Source organism: Hevea brasiliensis, unplaced genomic scaffold, assembly GCF_030052815.1.
Source record: "Hevea brasiliensis isolate MT/VB/25A 57/8 unplaced genomic scaffold, ASM3005281v1 Scaf338, whole genome shotgun sequence".
NCBI lineage: Eukaryota > Viridiplantae > Streptophyta > Magnoliopsida > Malpighiales > Euphorbiaceae > Hevea > Hevea brasiliensis.
Window position 1 is genome coordinate 32665 of NW_026614849.1, and position 20197 is coordinate 52861.

Below are 20197 nucleotides of genomic sequence, written 5' to 3' on the forward strand. Positions count from 1 at the left end.
AGCATATTATAATTTTATTAAAAAAAATTTATTAATAATATAAAATACTTATTTATTATAAAAAAATACATTTTTTATCTAAAAGCTTAAAATTATAAGATTTTTTTCTTTTTTAATAATAGCAATTACTTTATTTTTTTTATTATGTTTTATGTTTATTTTAATAATAAAAAAAATTATATGAGATATACACTTATTAATCGTTTAACAATAATATTTAAACATAATTATACCAAACATTTAACATATCAGCTATTATCAACTACCAGTTATCTACTATCAGTACTACCAGTTATCCGCTATCAGTATTAACTGTCAATTGCATTTTATGGCTAAACCAAACATGCTCTTAGTCCCTCCCAATCCCATTGTTTTAAAGTAAATTTATTTTTCAAAACTCGACTATTCAATCCACCTAACTGTAAATCTATGAATTACTCAGTTTTTATCATCTATTCTCTCTTAACTAATTTGACTAACAAAAAAAGTTAAGTTTAATAAAAGATATTAAACTGTTAATGAACTAAAAATAAAAAAGTAAATATTATATATTTTAAAATAAAAAATAATTAATTAATTTCCTTAAAATAAAAATTCTAAATAATAATTTTCCCTAATAAAAATCGACTCTCGCAAACCAAGCGAAGTACCAATTCCTCAAGAGACAAGGAAGCAAACTGCTGAAGTGGAGAGTTTCAATAAATGGACAGACTCACAACAAGAGAATGGAGGGGGAGGAGACGACAAATATACTATAGGAAGAGATTTTGATGTTTCTGAGGCCTTGGTGCCTAGCCTAAAGCCACCCCAGGGGCCATGACAATCATTAGTTGGAACTGCCAAGGGATTGGGCCCCCGTGGTCAGTTAGAACCCTGCGGGATGAAGTGGTTTTGCAAACGCTGTTTATGTTGATCCTGAAGGTCTTGCAGGAGGACTCGCCCTATAGTGGTAGGATGAAGTGGAGATTTTTGTTAATGATCTAAATAAAAATTTTGTGGATACTCGGGTTAATTTACTGGCCCAGAATCTATCTTGGCATATGACGTTCACATATGGATGTCCAGATCGTGAGGGTAGAGCTTTCGTTTGGGACCAGTTAAAATCTGTTAAAGGGACCCATTCTCATCCTTGGGTGTGCCTAGGCGATTTTAATGCCATTCTATCTCAGGAAAAAAAGATTGGGGGATCGCAGGTTTGCTTCTCTTAAGTGGCTAATTTCCATGAGTTTATTCAGTTTTGTGAATTTATGGAACTAGATAGTAAAGGTCCTAGTTTTACATGGTTCAATAAGTAGTATGGAGAAAGGGCCATTCAACAGAAACTGGACAAGGTCTTTGGTCTCAGTGGAGTGGCGTGAACTCTTTCCACAGGTGCTGGTCGTTAATGAAGCTTTATCAGGTTCAGATCATAGGCCTATTGTTTTATTGCTTGAGCCTGTGCGTGGTAAGCAGCATTTCTTATTTAGGTTCGAAGCAAAATGGTTACTCAATCAACAATGCTCTAAGATTATTAACTCCTCCTGGAATTTTCCAATAAGAGGATCACCTATGTTCTCTTTGACGCAAAAATTGAAATGGTGCAGCGCAAATCTGAGCAGATGGAGCAAGAGACAACTTACAGAAGGAAAACAGGAAATGATGTGGTTACAAAAACAGTTAGAAGTTATCAATGGAAATCCAATGGATGAAAACAATAAAGCAAAGGAGGAAGCCATTGTTTCTTGGATTCATCAATTATGGAAAGCTGAAGAGATTCACTGGAAACAGCGATCCAGGGTGCAGTGGCTTCAAGAAGGAGATAAGAATACTCGTTTCTTTCACTTATCAACAATCCAGCGAAGACAAAGGAACTATATTCATAGATTGCAGAGGGACGACAGGAGTAGGACTGACAACGAAGATGAGATCAAGCATTCAATCACATTTTATTTTAAAAGAGTTTATAAGAAAAGCCCAACTCATGGAGAAGATGATATTGTTAACTTGTTGCCGAATCTGGTAACTCCTTAAATGAATGCTCACTTGCTTGCTCCATTGACAGATGCAGAAATTAAACAAGTAGTTTTTTATTTGGGGAGCATAAAAGCCCCTGGACCAGATGGCTTCTCTGACATTTTCTATTAGCAAAATTGGGGAACGGTTGGGCTCAGTGTTTGTAATGCTGTTAGGAGCTTCTATGAGAGGGGTTTTTTGTTGAAAGAAATGAACAGAACTAATTTAGTTCTAATTCTAAATGTAAAAATCTTGCCACTATTAATCAATATAGACCAATCAGTATTTGCAATTTTCTTTATAAGGTTGTGTCTAAAACTATTGTTAATAGATTGAAGCCATGGATAGATGTTCTGATTTCTCAGGATCAAGCTGCCTTCATTCCTTCAAGAGCCATTCAAGACAATATAATTATAGCACATGAGGCTTTTTATCATTTGAAATCTTCAAAGAGTAGGAAACACTCTATGGCCTTAAAGCTAGACATACAAAAAGCTTATGACTAAGTTGAATGGTCATTTCTAAAGAAAGTCTTACTGAGGTATGGCTTTGCAATGGATTAGGTGAACTTAACAATACAGTGCATATCCACAGTCAGCTTCTCTATTCTGGTAAATGGAACTCCTACTTCACCTTTCATTCCTACTAGGGGTCTCCGACAAGGAGATCCATTTTCTCCATACTTGTTTTTATTTATTTCGCAGGCCCTATCTGCTATTATTGCTAAGGCAAAGGAGGAAGGCTGGATCCAAGGCCTAAAGATGAATAGAAGCACTCCTGCAATAACAAATGTGTTGTTTACTGATGATACCCTCCTCTTTGGAAGGGCAACAAGGATGGAAGCTATCCTATTTAAGGCAATCATTCAAGCTTACATAGAAGCATCTAGGCAAACGGGTAAATCTTCAAAAATCTCACATTCTGTTCAGCAAACATACTCCTACGAATTTAAGGGAGTGGATTATTAATTTGTTTGGGATGAAAGAGATGGCCGCTAAGGATAAATACCTTGGAATGCCTATTATGTGGGGCAAGTCTAAGGCTCAAGCCCCGGAATTTGTAAAAGAGCGGATCCAAGCTAAAACTCAAGCTTGGAAACAGAGGTTGCTGTCTTAAGCCGGTAGGGAAGTGTTAATCAAATCAATCCTTAGCACTATTCTAGCATACTCAAAGGCTATTTTTCAGTTTCCAAAATCCTTTTGTACTCATTTAAATAGTCTAGTGTCTCAATTTTAGTGGGGCAGAAAGGCGGATGAAAGAAAGATGTGTTGGATTAGTTGGAACAGGGCTTGCAGATCTAAATTCAAAGGAGGTATGGGTTTTAAAGATTTTGGAAAATTTAATCTAGCTTGTCTTGCAAAACAGGGATGGAGATTAATAAGTAACCCGTGGAGCTTATGGAACAGGGTGATTAAGGGTTTATACTTTCCAACTTCTAACTTTTGGAATGCGAGAAGAAGAAAGAAGAGCTCTTGGGTTTGGCAGGGTCTGCTAGCTGGGAGAGAATTGTTACAGGAAGGGATTCCGATAAACATTGGAGATGGTTTGTCTACTCTAGTTTGGAGGGACCCGTGGGTACCATTAGTAAATAATTTTCGGGTTGATAGGTCAGCTTATTGTCCAATTAATATAAATCTGATAGCATACCTTATGGATCAAGCTAATGGAGAATGGAATGCAAGGCTGGTATCTCAATTGTTCAGTCCACCTATAGCTACAGCCATTTCAACAATCCTAGTAGCTCCACCAGGTTCACCAAACTTTTTAGTGTGGCATTATGAGCCGTCAGGTATGTATTCCATGAAATCAAGATATATGCTTCTTGTTAATAAAGAAAATTCTTTGGCTCAAAAAAACATTTCTGAACAATCTCTCCAATTCCATCCTGACTCATGGAAGAAGTTGTGGAAGCTTCAAGTGCAACCAAAGATCAAAGTGTTTCTATGGAAAGCTGTTCATAATGCTTTGCTTGTTAAAGAGAATTTGTTTAACCGTATTAAAGTCGATCCAGGATGCTCTATTTATGCAGGAGAGGTGGAGAGAGTGGAGCATGCTTTGTTTTGGTGTAACCATGCTAGAGCTTCATGGTTTCTAAGTCCCTGCCCCTATAAACCCAACCCAGTGGGTTTTTCTTCTTTTAAGATGTGGTGGAGATCTCTCTGGTTAGCATTTCAACATGAGCAAGACTTTGAAGATCTTATTGTCTCCATTGCTCTTACTTTGTAGGTAATTTGGAAAGAGAGGAACCAAGCAATTTTTTATCATATAGCCCCAGACCCTTTGGCAGTGTCTCGTCGCATTTGGAGATGTGCTTTGGAGCTCAAAAACTTACCGTTGAGTTCAGGTGGGGTTCTTCCCTTGAATAGAGAAGCTAATACGGAGGGGAGATAGGAACCTCCTTTAGACGGGTTTCTCAAATTTAATAGTGATGCTTCATGGAATGAAAAGGACAAGATAGCATCTGTTGCAGTGATAGTTCGTAACTGCAAAGGTCAAGTCATTGATGGAGTTGCTAAGAGAATTCATTGTGCTTCTCCTTTGGTAGGAGAAGCTAGATCCATGTTGGAGGCAATTCGTTTAGCCATGAGGATGGGTTATGTACCTTGTGTGTTTGAATCAAATTCTGCAGTACTTATTAATGCCATTCAGAATCATAGAGGTAGAATCCCATGGGAGATTCAAGCAACTTTACAAGCCATTAGAGCTCTCATTCCTAGATTTTGCAATATCAACTTTTTCTGGGTGAATAGGAAACTCAATTCAGTTGCTGATTGTGTTGCTAGGTTGTTTGCATCTAATCTGCTACCTTGTAATTGGCCAAGTACCATGCCCATTTCTATTTTGAAGTGTATCTTGACTGATGGCCGAGTGGCCGTGCAATGCAATTTGCAATTCAAAAAAAAAAAAAAACAACCTGAAATATATACCCCCATGAAGTACTGAAATATAGGAAGCAATGATGAAGAGATCCAGAGAACCAGATTTCATACCTACCAACGGGTGAAATACATAACTCACCAACAAAAGCAAACTTAAAAGCATTGAAAATAACCACAGCTATGTCTGCATGTACCGACAGATTTTCTATACAAGATTATAAAAATTTGAATTTTGTATATATACAAAAAGCTCATACAGTCATGCATACAAGCTTACAAAAGCCTTATGGCAACTACCCCCATGGGATTAGAGGGTGCAAGGCTTCCAAGAGATCCGGTGAAACTTTTAAAGTATTACAATGTCTACAGTGTTAGTGATATCACAACAGCAACATCCAAATATTAGCCGTTAAGATTTTCATTTCCAGGTTTTTGGCCCCTGCCTGTCCCCCAACTAGGGAAAAAAAAAATATTCTGAACCACCTGGGAGCCTTGAGCACTTCGAGATCAAAGGAAGAAAAATATTCTGATATCATATTGAGATTTGCAGCATCAGTTATCAGGGTAAAATGACAAAGACCAGACACTTCAGGATAGTGGGTCAGAAAACTATGGCAAAACCATTGAACATTTACCACCTGCAAAAAACAATCAACATGAGAACAAATTGACCTTTTTTATGATGCATAACAAAGGCTGCAAAGGACAATTACTGTTGCCATATTCATATCTATAAGCATATTTCTATTCCCCTGTTTGAAAACTAGAATTTTGCAAGAATTCAATTCAATTAATTTCTTTTTTTGTCAATTTTCATGTTTAGAACAAGGTAGTTAAATGCGTAAGGCACACTCAAAGCAATGCATCACCCCATCACTTAAAGTGCAAAGCACAAAAAAAGCACTCGTTTCATTGAAGAAAGAGCAAAATTATTAAAAAGTCTACTAATAATATAATATGCAAATAAAATAGTCCCCCATATAAAATTTAAACCCTTAAGACATCAAACATTCAAAAGTTTTTAGCATTCAAATTCATATTTACAAACAAAAGATCTTCGCTAGATTTCTAGATTCCCATCAATTTCCATCAATATCTTCATCTAAATCAATCTCAACATCTTCCAACGTTGGCTTTGAAGTTGAGGCTCCTTGTGCTTTTATTATTTTGCGCTTTTTTTTGGTGTTGTGCACTTTAAGAGCAAAAAGCCCTTGCTACACTAAATGTACTTTGCTTTGCATGTGTAAAAGTGCTTTCCTATTTGTCGCTGCACTTTTACATTTTTTACTACACTAGCTTAGAATGAAAGAATTCAATTCTTTTTAACTTAAAAAAATTATTTTAAAAGAAATAAAAATAAAACAAGATTGTATGAGAATTCGATTGAATTCTTTTCTTACAAATAATTTGTTCTAAAGAAAGCCATTCAACCTATTTGAAATCTAGAATTTTATAAGAATTCAATTCAATTGATTTCTTTTTAGTCCTCATCGATCAGGGCTTAATAGAAGAACTTTACAAGTTTCTAAAAATTGAAGATACAAATCAATTCTCATATTTGGAATGAAAGAATTTAATTCTTTTTAGCTTAAAAAAAATCATTTTCAAAGAAACAGACTTCAAGCATGATTGTGTGAGAATTTAATTGAATTCATTTTTTAGAAATGATTTATTCCAAATGAAGCAATTATGTTAGGACAAGCAAGTAATAAGCAAGAACTATAATGTTCTCAAACTAAATCCACAAGTTATCTTCAAATAAAACCACGCAACATTATCAGACTAACCAAGCATCCAACTAATCTCAGAAACTATGCTAGATGGTAAACATTAAGTAGCAGCATGGCTATCACTTGGTGTGCAGTATTAGAGACAGAGTCAAAACTATCATGGAAACTGCATTGGCCAACTTGATTCGTGCCAGTTTCCTTGAAATCAATGGGGTTTCTTAGTGAATTAGGGCCACCATTTGCACTGCTCATGCACACATCCAAAACAGAATGTCATTGCAGATGCAACATAAAAGACGTGCTACACTAGGCACATAAACAATTGCTACCTGGTATGACCTTCACTCCCTGACTATATGAAGACACTGAAAAAACTGGGAGTATCAATTATTGTACTTCTCTTCCTTGGAAAGGCAACATCAACTAACAATTTTTTATTAAAAAAAAGGAACATACAGGTCATTAGCAAACAGTTCACAAAATATCCTTCTACTTCTTAGAGATAACCGAATGGACATAGAGGCCTGAAAGGATCTTTGCCCAAACAATTATGCACTGGTAGACTGGGCAGACACATGTTAAATAATAGTTACACTGTTGTAAAAAACGACAAAAAAATTAAACCAGTGATTTAGAAAGGTAGATATCAACAATTCGCATATATTTGAAAGGCATGCAATTTGATGTAAATAAGACATTTTAACTCCTTCGTCTCACATAAATGGTATCCAAAACCAAACTATATGTTATTATATGCTGCCTATTCTATGAAGTTGCTTAAGGAATACTGCCTCTAAGCTGAGTAAATAACATTGCTAACAGACTGGACTACACGAGAATTACAAGGCACACATCAATCTAGAATGAGCTTTAATGATGAGAATGCCACAAACTAAAATAAGGTGATCTATTCATGTTCAACTAGATATTGTAAATAAGTAGTTAAGCTTAACTTACAACATTATGTCTTCCGATGATGTGCTACACCACATACAAAAGTTCCAAAAACTTTTCTAGCCTATTCAGTTGCAAATAGAAAGCTTCCCAGTCCACTCGTCAGCCACACCATAATCAAGGCTAAGTTCCCTCAAAGGAGGAATATTTTCCATTGCAAAAAGCATGAGATGAGGAAACATCAAATTATTGTGATCATATAACACAAACTGCACAAGCACATTTGGAGTTGAACTGTGGCTCATATAACAAGCAACATTCCTCATTTTTGACACATCCATTGCAAAATCCAAAGGTGGAATCAATGGATAAGATGGACGCACATAATCAGGATAAATCTGAGACAGATCCCCCCATTCAGCCCATTTCTGAGAAAACCTACTGGGATAAATCAAGCTATCACCATTCATTGTGAAAACCTCAGCTTGCTCTCTTGTGAGAACAACCCCTGCGTATTCACATATAAATCCACCAGCATGTATCAAATCCAATGACCTAACTCCCCAGCCTGTCTCCCTTGACCTAAACACTTCCAATTTATTTCTCACCCCCCTTTGAGTTACCCGATTTCGGCAACTTGGTGGGCACTTACAAAAAGCTCCGCATTCAAATACTACCGGCTTCCCTCTCAACAAGAAACCACTCTGATCATAAGCAAACTCTCCCCCATTCTTCATCGAGCAAAAACAACCATCAATACAACCTGAAACACAATCACACCCTGTCCCATTACTTCCATGATTAAATGCAAACGGTGGAAACACTGTCCTCATCAGATACTCATAACACAGAGGATCATGATCGTTATCAATATCATTAAACAACATAACTGGCATATTCTCCTTCTTGTTGGAAATATCAAGACTAAGATACCCCCTAGGCCTCACACTCAATGGACTAACTCTCAAACTCTGTGCAAACCTCAAAATCGAACTACCCATTTCTGGTTGCCCATCAATCCTCAACAGTTTGTACTTATAAACACCAAACCCAGATTTGCCCACGTCAAACCAACAATCATGAATCTTGTACAAACCATCATAAACGTAAATCTTATTAGTAAAACTCCCTGCATATTTAAACCCTCTAATTACTCTTACCTCAATCCCATAATGCATACTCCTCTCCAACGCTAAATTCCCTCCTTCCAGCTTCTGGTGCATACATTGCCTCGAAAACTTGTCCTGTCCACCGTGCCCCGTGTAGATTAACATATCTCCAGAGTCCTCATCGTCCTCATAGCCGCCCGAAACTATAATGCTTGTCGCAATGGGCTCCCTATTGGAGCTCTGGCTTGCCGGAAGGTAATCAATTCCTGCTTGGACTTGGCCATGGAGTCCAACCACGCACAATTCCATCCGGAAAAGAAGAGATCCCCAACTTCAACTCCAGGATGGACCCACGATCCGCTTATCGCGGTTGAGCCAAAGCCCGCGTTCACGCATCAAGGAGGCGGCGAGGAGATCGCCACGGGCCCGGCGGCCGAGGCTCTCGCCACGGCGTTTCTCTTCCTCCAAGACGGAGAAGATGCGGAGGGCATCATATAGCATACGGGTTCGACGACAGACGTCTCGGAAATACCGCTGGTCCTCGATTCCCAGGTCGGTCACGCGGACAAGCTCCGAAGAGCGCTTCGGGTATCGGCGAGGAGGCCGGGTGACGACAACGGAGGAGAGACTACTGTCTTCATTGACAGGGACGATCGCGCGAGAATCCGGGTCCAACACCGAAACGTCGTCGTACTGCTGCTGCAAGCGTTTGGCGAACGCAGTACGAAAAAGCTCGGATATTCTGTGGTATTCGGAGTAGACATTGTCTTCTTGGGAGGAAGAGAGGGCGGAGGATTGGGAAGGAGGGGTATGTTCGGAATTAGAGAACAAGTTAGGGGTAAATTCGGGATACAAAGGGTCTTGAGGTTCTTGGGGCTGAGGTGTTTCAACTAGATCGTCAAGCGGCTCAAGTTTAGGTTCAATCTTTGGTATTAAAAGAGGAGGCGGGGTAGGGACAGCAGCGTTGGTGGACAGCGGAGATGAAGATGGAGATGGAGAGAGGTTGAGGTCCTGAAATGGTACAGTAGATCCCATTTGCCCTAAATTTGGTCTGCAGATAGAAATTGGAGGTCCAAAGAGAGAGGAAGAGCTAGCATGAAAGTGGGTTTTTGTCAGGGTTTTTGCACAGAAGAGGAAGAGGGGGCTGAAGGTGTATCCATGGCGGATTTTTCAAAAGAAATAGAATTTGATTTTGAAGGATTTGTATAAAAATTTTGAAGGACAATGGTTTGGATTTATTATTTTTGTGCATCTAATATAAAGATGAGTTTTATGCCTATCAGCTTAATAATAATTAAGGATTAAATATTTATATCTAGATATATCAATCATGTATTAAAAATTAATAAATTTAAATATAAATTAAAATAATTATTAAATATATTTTAATATTATTATTTTAACTAATTATAACTGCACTCTTTTATTTTTTTCATTAAAAATAAAAATTAAATTGATTGCATGCGGTGAGTCTATGGTTCCAACATAATAATAGCAGCAAGTCCCACTTTATTTCAAATATTTTAATTGAAATGACGAAAATAGCCTTGACGGAAATGGTCAGCGTTTTACGTTATTACAAAGAAAATTAGAATTTATTTTAATTTTAATTAAAAGAATTAAATAATATAAACAGTTAAAAAATTAAAAAAATGAATAATTAATATTAAACATTAAAAAAAATATAAATGTTTAACGTTTAAATAGATTTATTAAATTTTTTAAAAAAAATAATTAACCAAAATAAAATAAAAAAAAAGATAAAAATCAAATCGACTTCAGTTGCAATTCGACAGGCAAAGAAACAGGCAATGGCGATGCAGAAGAATCAACAAATTACAGATTTTGTTTGACCATATCCTCTTATAATTTATATTAATTTAATTTTAGTTAATATTTATGATTGCGAGAATTATTTATTATTTATATAATTATAATTTTAAAATTATAATATAAAAATATAATAATTATTAATTATTTTAAATATAATTTACTGACATTCAGGGATAATCTTATTTGTCTAAAGTTGAAGCTAGTAAAAAAAAATCTTAATTCTAAGTAAAATTCACTTTTATGAGAGATAATTATATCTCATTATATAATTTATTAATTATTATTTGATTTATTATGCCTCTAGTTAAATAAAAAATTTATATATTATTTAATTTAAATTTAAAAAAATAATTATTAAATTATATTTGTTATTTTTAAAATTATATTAATTTCAATATTTTAATATGCGACACTACAATTTTTGAAGTATTACTATTTCTTATAAGGTCTAGCTTTTTCTTAAAGTTTTAGTAGCCTTCTAGTTTTATATTTGAAAAATTGGCACAAATAAATTTCAACTTTATTTTTCAATTTTCTTATAAATTACATAAGTTTCACAAAATCTCTTAGGGTTTCTAAAAAAATAAAAATAAGACGAGATAAAAATAAAACTCAAATAGTAATATTAAAAGAGGGTTTTACTATTTGACTAATATAATTTATTTTGGCAGTTGATTCAATGGAGAGATCGGAGCAATGAATTAGTGATTTATTTAGTCGATTAGTGATTTTATTAATGAATTAAATTGGTAAATCATTTAAATTAATTAATTATATAATATAATTAAAACCAATTAAATATAATACCTATTAATATAAATAAATAAATCTAATTAACTAAGTTTTAGTAGTTTAAAATCAAACTTTTTAACATTTATTAGATTATATTTATATAAATTTTAATCATATAAATATATTCAATTTTAAGTATTATTATTATTATTATTAAATTTTAATATTTATAAAATAATAATTATAAAAATAAATAAATTTATTTATTCTCAGATAAAATTTATATTTTTAGTTATATATATATATATATATATATATATATATATATATATATATATATATATATATATATATATATATATATATATATATTGAGTTGGCACAGCTATGCATCAGATAATTTCTTCTTTTTAGGAGATATTGAGTTTAGCTCTTTTTACCAACATTTAAAAAAATTTTACTTTTATTGACCAGACAAATCATCAATTTGACAATTCAATGGCTCTAGTCATGTACAGCAAGGTAATATTGAATTGATAAGGGAAATGTTTTTCAAGAAAAAAACTCCACCCCTGCAATCGCAATGAAACTTGATTTATTTAGTAAGTCTCAATCAGCACTCTTATTAGGTCAAGAGTTTGAGTTTTTTTAGTCTTTTTTTTATCAGTAATTTATAAATTTCATTATAATCTGTTAGTAGGAATGGCAATGAGTTAAATTTTTATAGGTATTCGATTTAATCGAACTTTAATAAAATGAATTTTGATATTATATAATTGGGTTTGGGACGGATTTAAGCTTGAAAAATAATATTCGTGATAAATTCTGATTGGATTCTAATTTTAAATGTTGAGTATCCATTACCCGAATTCGTTTATATAAATACTTAATTAAATATAATATATATATATATATATATTTAGTAATATTTATAATTTTTTATATATTTAATTTTATATAAAATGAAATTTAAATATTTTATAAAATTATTAAATTTTTAAAATATAAATTATTAGTCAAAATAATTTTGTATGTAAAATATTAATTAAAATATATAAAATTAAATAGATTTAGTTTTTTTTTTAATAATAAACGAGTTTGGGACATGTTCGGAAGTTGAAAATAAATTTTAATTAGCTTCACAACGAATTCAGATTTTAATAATATTAATTAGATTCGAATAAAGTGATTTTCACTGGTATTCTATCGATTGCTATCCCTATCTCTTAGTGAAGTTGGTTATATGCTCTGATTCTAAAATGGAGGAGTCTTCCCTCACCCAAACTCTTTTATACAAAAAAAAAATCCCACCTCTACAATTTTAAAAGCAAATATGCAATTTCAAAAAAATAAATAAATAAAATAAAAAAGCAAATATACAATTTTAGGGAAAAAAAATAGCTCTACTATTATTTAAAATATGCCTCTATTAAAATAATGTTGATATTAGCTTGTTGTATATTGAATTCAGCTATGCATTAAATAATTTCTTCTTTTTAAAAAGGTATTGAGTTTATTTCTCTTTGCTAACATTTAAAAAATTTTTACTCTTATCGACCAGGTAAAATACCGATTTACCGATCCAATGAGTCTTGTCCGGTTAGATTGTAAATCCATGGTGATTTGGAGCTTGATTGACCAATATGATGCGGTTAAAATTTAATAACAATGTTATCTGTAATATTTCTTTTTATTTTCATTTGTAAAAGAACTCATTTAAGGGCCTGTTTGATTTAACTGTTGAATACAACTGATAGCTGTTACTGTTAGCTGATAGCTGATAACTGATAGCTGATAATAGTTGTTTTATATTAAGTGTTTGGTAAAATCATATTTAGCTGTTGCTGTTAATATGTGAAATGACTAATAAAGGTATGTATCATATAATTTATTTAATTTTTAAATAAATATAAAATTATAAATTTATTATATTATATTATTTATTTTATTATTAAATTAAATATATAATTATTAAATCAATATATTATATCATTTAAATAAATATATAATTATTAATCTATTATATTATATCATTTATATTATTATTGAAATAAGAAAATAATTATTTTTTAAGATAATTAAATAATTTTAAAAATATAGATAAAATAATAAAATAAATATTATTGTTAATAGAAAAATTTATAATTAATTTTAAGTTTTTAGATATAAATAAATATTTTATATTTATTTATTAATAAAAAAATATTTTAACAAAGTTAAAATACGTTAATTAGTTAAAATTATAAATAAAAAATAAAAACATTAATAATATTAATTTTCAAGTTAAATGAAAAAGGATAATATAATCAAAATAAAAAATAAAACCAAATCAGCTATCGGCTGATAAGAAACAGCTCTAAAAATAGAGCTGATATAAACTGTAGCTGATGGGTATCATATCAGTTGCCCATCAGCTATCAGCTCTATTTTTTTAAGCTTGCCAAACACTATAATTTACCTGTTTGGGTGTCCATCAGCTATCAGCTGTACCCAACAGGTAAACCAAACACCCCCTTAAGCAATGTCAATTTTTCGTAAACAGTCGACTTACTTTTGGACGTTAAAAGAAATAATAAAAATGTCTTTAATGCAATAGTAACATATAATAAAATATTATTAAATAAATTTTTCATTAAAGAAAGAAAATAAAGCTCACAAAAGTATTAAAAAGATAAAAAAAGAAAGAAAATTTAAGCCAAATTAAGCTTCTTATCCTTTTTTAAATTATTTTGATTTTATTCGATTTACACATGTTAAAAGTGGATGTAATCTTTTTTGCATTTAAAGACTTGGATTGCGAGCATGCCAGAGATGCATATGATTTCATTTGTAGATGTATTTGTGCCGATCTGATTTCTCTTAGGCTACTTGACTCCACTAGGATGCGTTTAATCAAGATTTCTACTTGATCCACTTGAAATATTTAAAAACTAAAATTGGTAATTGAGAAATTAAAAGATCACTTGTATATGAAAGAGTAAAATTGTGCTTAAAAAGTAAGAGTTATTCATAGTTATTTGCTTCAAAAAGTAAATATGTGCAAAAATGATAAATTTGCACTTGATTAAAAAGGTAAATTTCTTACTGAGAAAATGTAAATATATGCAAAAGTGTAAATGAGAGTTTTAAGAAATTGAAAGACTGTTTTATTTAAAAAATATAAACACTTGCAGAAAATTATAAACCGACTTGCTTAATAATTAAAGAGTTGATTTGCTTGAACTAGAATATGAACAGAAAATTGTAAGTTGCATTGAATACTGAAATGATTGATTACAATGATGGAAATATTTGTAGAAAAATTAGAAATTGATTGCTTGAATTGAAAATAAAGACTGGAATTAAATGTAATGCTAGATTGAAAAGTAAAAAATTGTTTGAAAATGTAAAATATTGCTAAACTATAAAAAATTTGAACTAAGACATTATATCTGTTAGGTGTTGATTGATTGATTGTTGTTATTTGTGTTGTTTTATATGAAGCCTAGCACATCAATTTATAGAGAAGAGCTACTTAGTGACCAAGTCTTGTGATTATCACTATCTTGACCACTTGCATCTTTTTCTCTCCACTAGCCCACTTATTGTAACTTCTAATAACCACCAAAAATCACCCACTAACTCTATAACCACCCACTCACACCACTTTGCCTACTCCCCCACTACTCCACTTTCATGCCCATCATTTTCAGTAGATATTTTTAGACACTGAATATCTATAATTGTCCAATAAATAACACAATTTTGTACGGATAATTATTTAATTAGTCTAACTCTATATAATTAATACCCACTGGCTATTGATTTTTTGTCAGCTTGAGTTATGTACCTGTTCACATTAAATTGGTAATTTAATTTAATTTTAAACCAGCTTGACTATTTTAGTGAAGAACTTAGTTTTTGTGAATTTTTTTAAACTAGGATTTTATTTTAAAGTTTGTTTTTGTGGGTGGGATTTTTTTTACTTGATGTTGCATATTGTAGGTGTAACACTCCCGTTGCATAGCACAGTAGATTTCACTTTATTGGTGGCCAGGTGTCATCGGACAATTAATGGGATTAGGGCCACACTTAAGACAACATGAGAAGCCATAAACACAAATAATTAGTAATGTTTAATTAGTTAACTATAAATAAGAAAAACAGAACATAAGAGGTTAAACGAGCCGAGAGTCATAGTGATGAGTGACCTCCTCGAACGAGCAGCTGCAAGTCATTTTAAACTCAAATTTGAACCGTAAAAAGTGACTGCGGTCCTTAGGACCCTTATGAACACAGTGGAAAAGAAAATCACGAAAAGAGCTGTTAAGTCAGTCAAATAATTAGGTCGAGGAACCGAAGAAATATTGGATTATTTGCAAACCGATGAACCGCGAGGCGATTTGGTCAATTGACCACGAGTGACTCGACCTAATCACAAATAAAATCGAAGAAAAGAAAATTTCGGAATCGAGAATTAAATTAAAGAACTAATAGAAAAAAATAAATAAAAAAAAAAGAAAAGAAAGAAGTTAGAAAAGTCAAAGGTGATGTCATAAAAGAATTTATTTAAATGAATTATTAAATTGTGACTTTGTGGTCTTCCATAAGCAAAATAAAAAGAAAAGAAATTGGTTTTTTCTTCTTCATTTCAAATCAACCTTCATCTCCTCTCTGATCTCTCTCTTTTTCTTAACTCTCCATCTCCACAAACTCCATTAAAGCTCAATTTTGAGCTTGTATATCATAAAATTTCACCATAGAAAAATTAGCCACCATAGTTAAAGCTTATCTAGGCAACTTGAGAAGAGGATTGAGCAAGAAAGAAAGAAGGAAAATTTGAAGGAAAGGAGGAAGAAAATTGCTACACAAAGGTTAGTATGCTAAACTCTTCATTTATCCATTCAAATGCACATGTGATGGTTGAAAGTGAGCTTAGAACTTGATTAAATGAAACAAACATGGAAGAATGACCATTGCTGAAATTTGGCCTGGTTGGGAGGAGTATGGTTTGCATGAATATGATGCAATTGAATGAGTTTAGAAACTTTACATAGTTAAATGATTAACATTTAAACCATTAGAACTAGTTAAAGGCATGAAAATGATGAGTTAGGGTTTTCAATGCTAGGGTTTATGAACCAAAATTTGGAGAAATACATAAATGACATGTTGGACCTATTGTGAAGTGAAATAATGGTCAATTATGACCAAATAACTTGTGTGGGAATGATAGGAATGAAAACTAAATTCGGAGGTAAATGGTCATGCTCGCGGCATGACCAAACCCACTTTGAAGGACCAAAACTCAAATTTTACAAGTCCAATTGATATGCCACCAATTGGAGATGAAAATATAAATAAAAGAGCACAATTTTTATTAAGGAACCATAGCCAAAAACTGGCCAAAACTTGGTGAAACAATTGACCAAAGTGAGTTGATAGCAGGCTGCCACTTCACTAAACTGACCAAATGAACAGTAACTGTTCATTTGGTCATAACTCGAGCTAGGTAGGTCAAATTGACCTGAAATTTTACCAGCAATTAGATATGATATAGACCTAAAACTTTCATGAGTAACACCAACCCAAATTAGGCCATTAACACATTCAAATCATTGAGCAAAGTTAAACTTACTGTACTGAGATTTTGCAGAATTTTCATTGAGCAGCAATATTTGGATGGTTATAACTCTCTCTAGAAAACTCGGATTTAGGCGATTCTTAAATCGATGGAAACCTAAGACATAGTACAACATTTCATATGAAGAAAGTGAGACCAAATTATGAACTTAACTTGATCAAATTATTAACCAAAGTTGGACCAAAAATCTGCCAGCACCAAAATCTCAGTATGAGCGATTACCGTGTAAAGAAACTTATTTTGGCCATAACTTGAGCTAAAAAACTCCGATTGAGGTGATCCAAAATGAGAATATACTTAATAAGGAACATTTTCTATGAAGGAAGTTTTGTCAAATTTCAACAGTAGACCAACCAATGAAAACATTGCAACCGGAGAACCAAAATCGAAAATTGGCAATTTTGCCAAAATGACCAAAGCTTTAAACAAATGACCAAAACCAACAAGTTTGGTGACCAAAATGTGGTATGTGGGTGAAGTTGGAGTTCCCATACCTATTAAGCCTTAGAAAGTCAATAATTTGACTTGAATAGTGCGATGAATAGTAACCCAAAACACAAAATTTGAGAACGTCAATTTAACACGTTAGAGTTAAGTTTATTTTGGATTTATTTTAAGTTTTAATCTTGAAACATTGGAAAATTTCGTGTTTCAGTGGAAAAGAATACTGGGACAGAACCCGAGGAGTCGAGTCAAGGCCAACAGGCGACTCGTTTGAGGTTTGTGCACAACATATACTTTTATAATCATCTTTTGCATAATGTTTTGAATAATGTGAAATATTGGATTATAGCATTTTATGATGTTTGATTTAAATTGTGAAAGTTATTGTGTATATTTGAAATGACAATGTTTAGAAAATTGTTAAGATAAGTTTTGAAACCACAGTGTCATGACCATATATTTGAACACCTCACTAGCACGACTAGTGGGGGTAATTAGTTTCGAATTTTGATTCCTTCTCTGGAGAAGTGTTGAGGTGTGCCAGTAGAAGAGGATGTGAATGGATATCCATATATTTGAGCTAGCTAGCTTTGTGATATGATTTCTCTTTAGCCTCGGCTATTGAGATTCATGTGATTTCTCTTTAGCCTCGGCTATTGAGATTCTATTTGTTTGAATGGCGTGATCTAACTGTGGGTTTTATGAAATGTGTTTTGATACTTTGAAATGAACTTGGTTTACATGTAAAATCTTACAATGCATGATTGTATTTAATTTTTATGTTTAGCCAAATTTTTGAATGAATGTGCTTTAAGTTTTGCATAAAGATTATTTTAGTATATTGTGCACCACTGAGTCCTAGTACTCGTGATAGCTTTATTCTTTGTCGCAGATACAGAGACTAGAGGAGCAGCGTGAGTCTTGAGGTGTGAGAAGCTACTGACCTAAAGTTTTTGGGTATAATTTATACCCTATCAGTAAATATTTCTTTTGATGTATATATTGCACGTAAATGTATGGACATGTACATGGGTCTTAGCGGCTTGTACAAAGTTTGTATAAAAGTTGTAATAAATTTTAATTTGGACTTTTGAATGTAAATTTTAGTATGATGAATATATAAATTGTTTATCTTGAATGGAATATGAATAAATGATATTGATGGGCGATATTTTGAGAATTTTGAACTTGTGAATTTTGAGAAATTGGTTGAGATTGAGTATGAATTTGAAGCAGTGGTTAGATAATTATTGGAAGTGCTTTTTATTTCAGGTATTTGAATAACGGTTTTCTCAAAATACAGAGGAAACTCTGTCAAAATTTTTATAAGATTTGCGGAAAACTAAAATGGCCAAAAATATTAATTAGTTTTAATTTCAACTAAATGTTTTAAATACTTATTAGAAATGCTCACCACTTGTCAAAGATAAGAAAATTATTTTAAAATCCCTTGTAGGGTACTTAATGAGTTATCGGTAGGTGAAGTTCGGTAGTTCATTAGGTATTCTACGGGATCATGTTATGCCTTACAGAGGGGTAAGGTGTGACATGTTTTAGTGGTATCAGAGCAAATTTTTGAATTATGTTTTAAATTGTGAATTTGTGTCTTTTCTTTGTTAAGTACAACTGCTCAATGTCCATAATTGTTACATACAGTGCATTACATCTTGAATATGAACTAACGGAGGGAAATCTCCTTGTGTTACTTGTTCAGGAGATACCCTAACTTCACTGTAATGGAAGAAGGAGATCGCTCGGTCGAGCGATGCAGTTGAAGCTGAGGCACAAGGAGAAGCCCCAGCTTTACCGAATGTTAGTGGGTCGTGCACCGACCCCACAAATGCCGCATTCCTGCCAGATTCGCCTGACAGATGGCTGCGATGTTTCAACAAATGGTGGGGTATGCTGCTCAAGCTCCACCCCAACCACCAGGACACAACCACCGCCTCCAACGCAGATATGATAAATTATTGAAGTATGGCTGCGAATTTAAGGGTAGAGTGGACCCTTTAGAGGAGCAATGGCTTGAAAGAATGGATAGAGTGTTTAAGAAATTGCCGCCGGATGAGTTGAAGTTCGAATATTACGTATCGCTCTGCAAGGGATGCATATGATTGGTGGAAGACCATCCCCCACGGCTTAGCGAGAACCACCGGTCTTGACACAGGATGATTTCATCGGAGAGTTCAGGCAAATACATCCCGGATGCATATGTTGATCGAAATTGCAAGAATTTTTGAGTTTGAAGCAAGGAATAGATCGTGGCGAGTATGAGAGGGAGTTCTCACTTTGAGTCACTATCGGAGAGTCTCCTTACTACCGATGAAGGCAAGGTGCAAGAGATTTGAGACGGGTTTGAAGCCCATTATAAGGATGCAAGTTGTGGGATTCGACACGAACTTCTCGAACTTATGTCCCAAGCACTTGAACGAGAGAGTTGAGCGAAGCAACCCCAGTGAAGGAAAAAGGTGAAAAATCGAGAAAAGACAAGGGAAAAATCGGTTGAGCAGAGTTACGGTGCTACCTCTGGAAAGAAAAAGAAGTTTAGTGGACCCAGAAGGGGTAGAGGTGGAAGGTTTGGTAGAGGAAGATTTTACAGTGAGACCCCTAGGTGCAGTCGTGATCGGCGAGGGTTCACATTCGCGCCTCTGTGAGACTTGTGGCAAGATTCATGGGGAATGTTATTGGGCCACTGGAGCTGTTTTAAGCGTGGAGGCAAGGGCCATATAGCTAAAGCGTACTAGTGCTCCGAGATATGGTCCGGCTCCTACTACTGTGAAGGATCTATTCGAGTCCTGCTCCCGAGAGGTTCACAGTCATTTGGCAGGAAGAGGCAGAGGTAGAGGCACTACTTGACGATCGGGGCACAATTGGTCAATCGGCAGGAAGTGCTTGATCGGGTTTATTCAATGAGACAACGAAGAAAGAGACTTAGATGTAGTAGCCGGTATATTTTCTATC

At 33.4% G+C, this 20197-nt stretch overlaps 1 pseudogene; it reads right to left on the minus strand.

Annotated features, from left to right (window-relative positions):
* Positions 1-7558: 7558 nt before the first annotated feature.
* On the minus strand, positions 7559-9890 carry LOC131177135 (histone-lysine N-methyltransferase family member SUVH9-like; annotated as a pseudogene).
* Positions 9891-20197: the final 10307 nt, after the last annotated feature.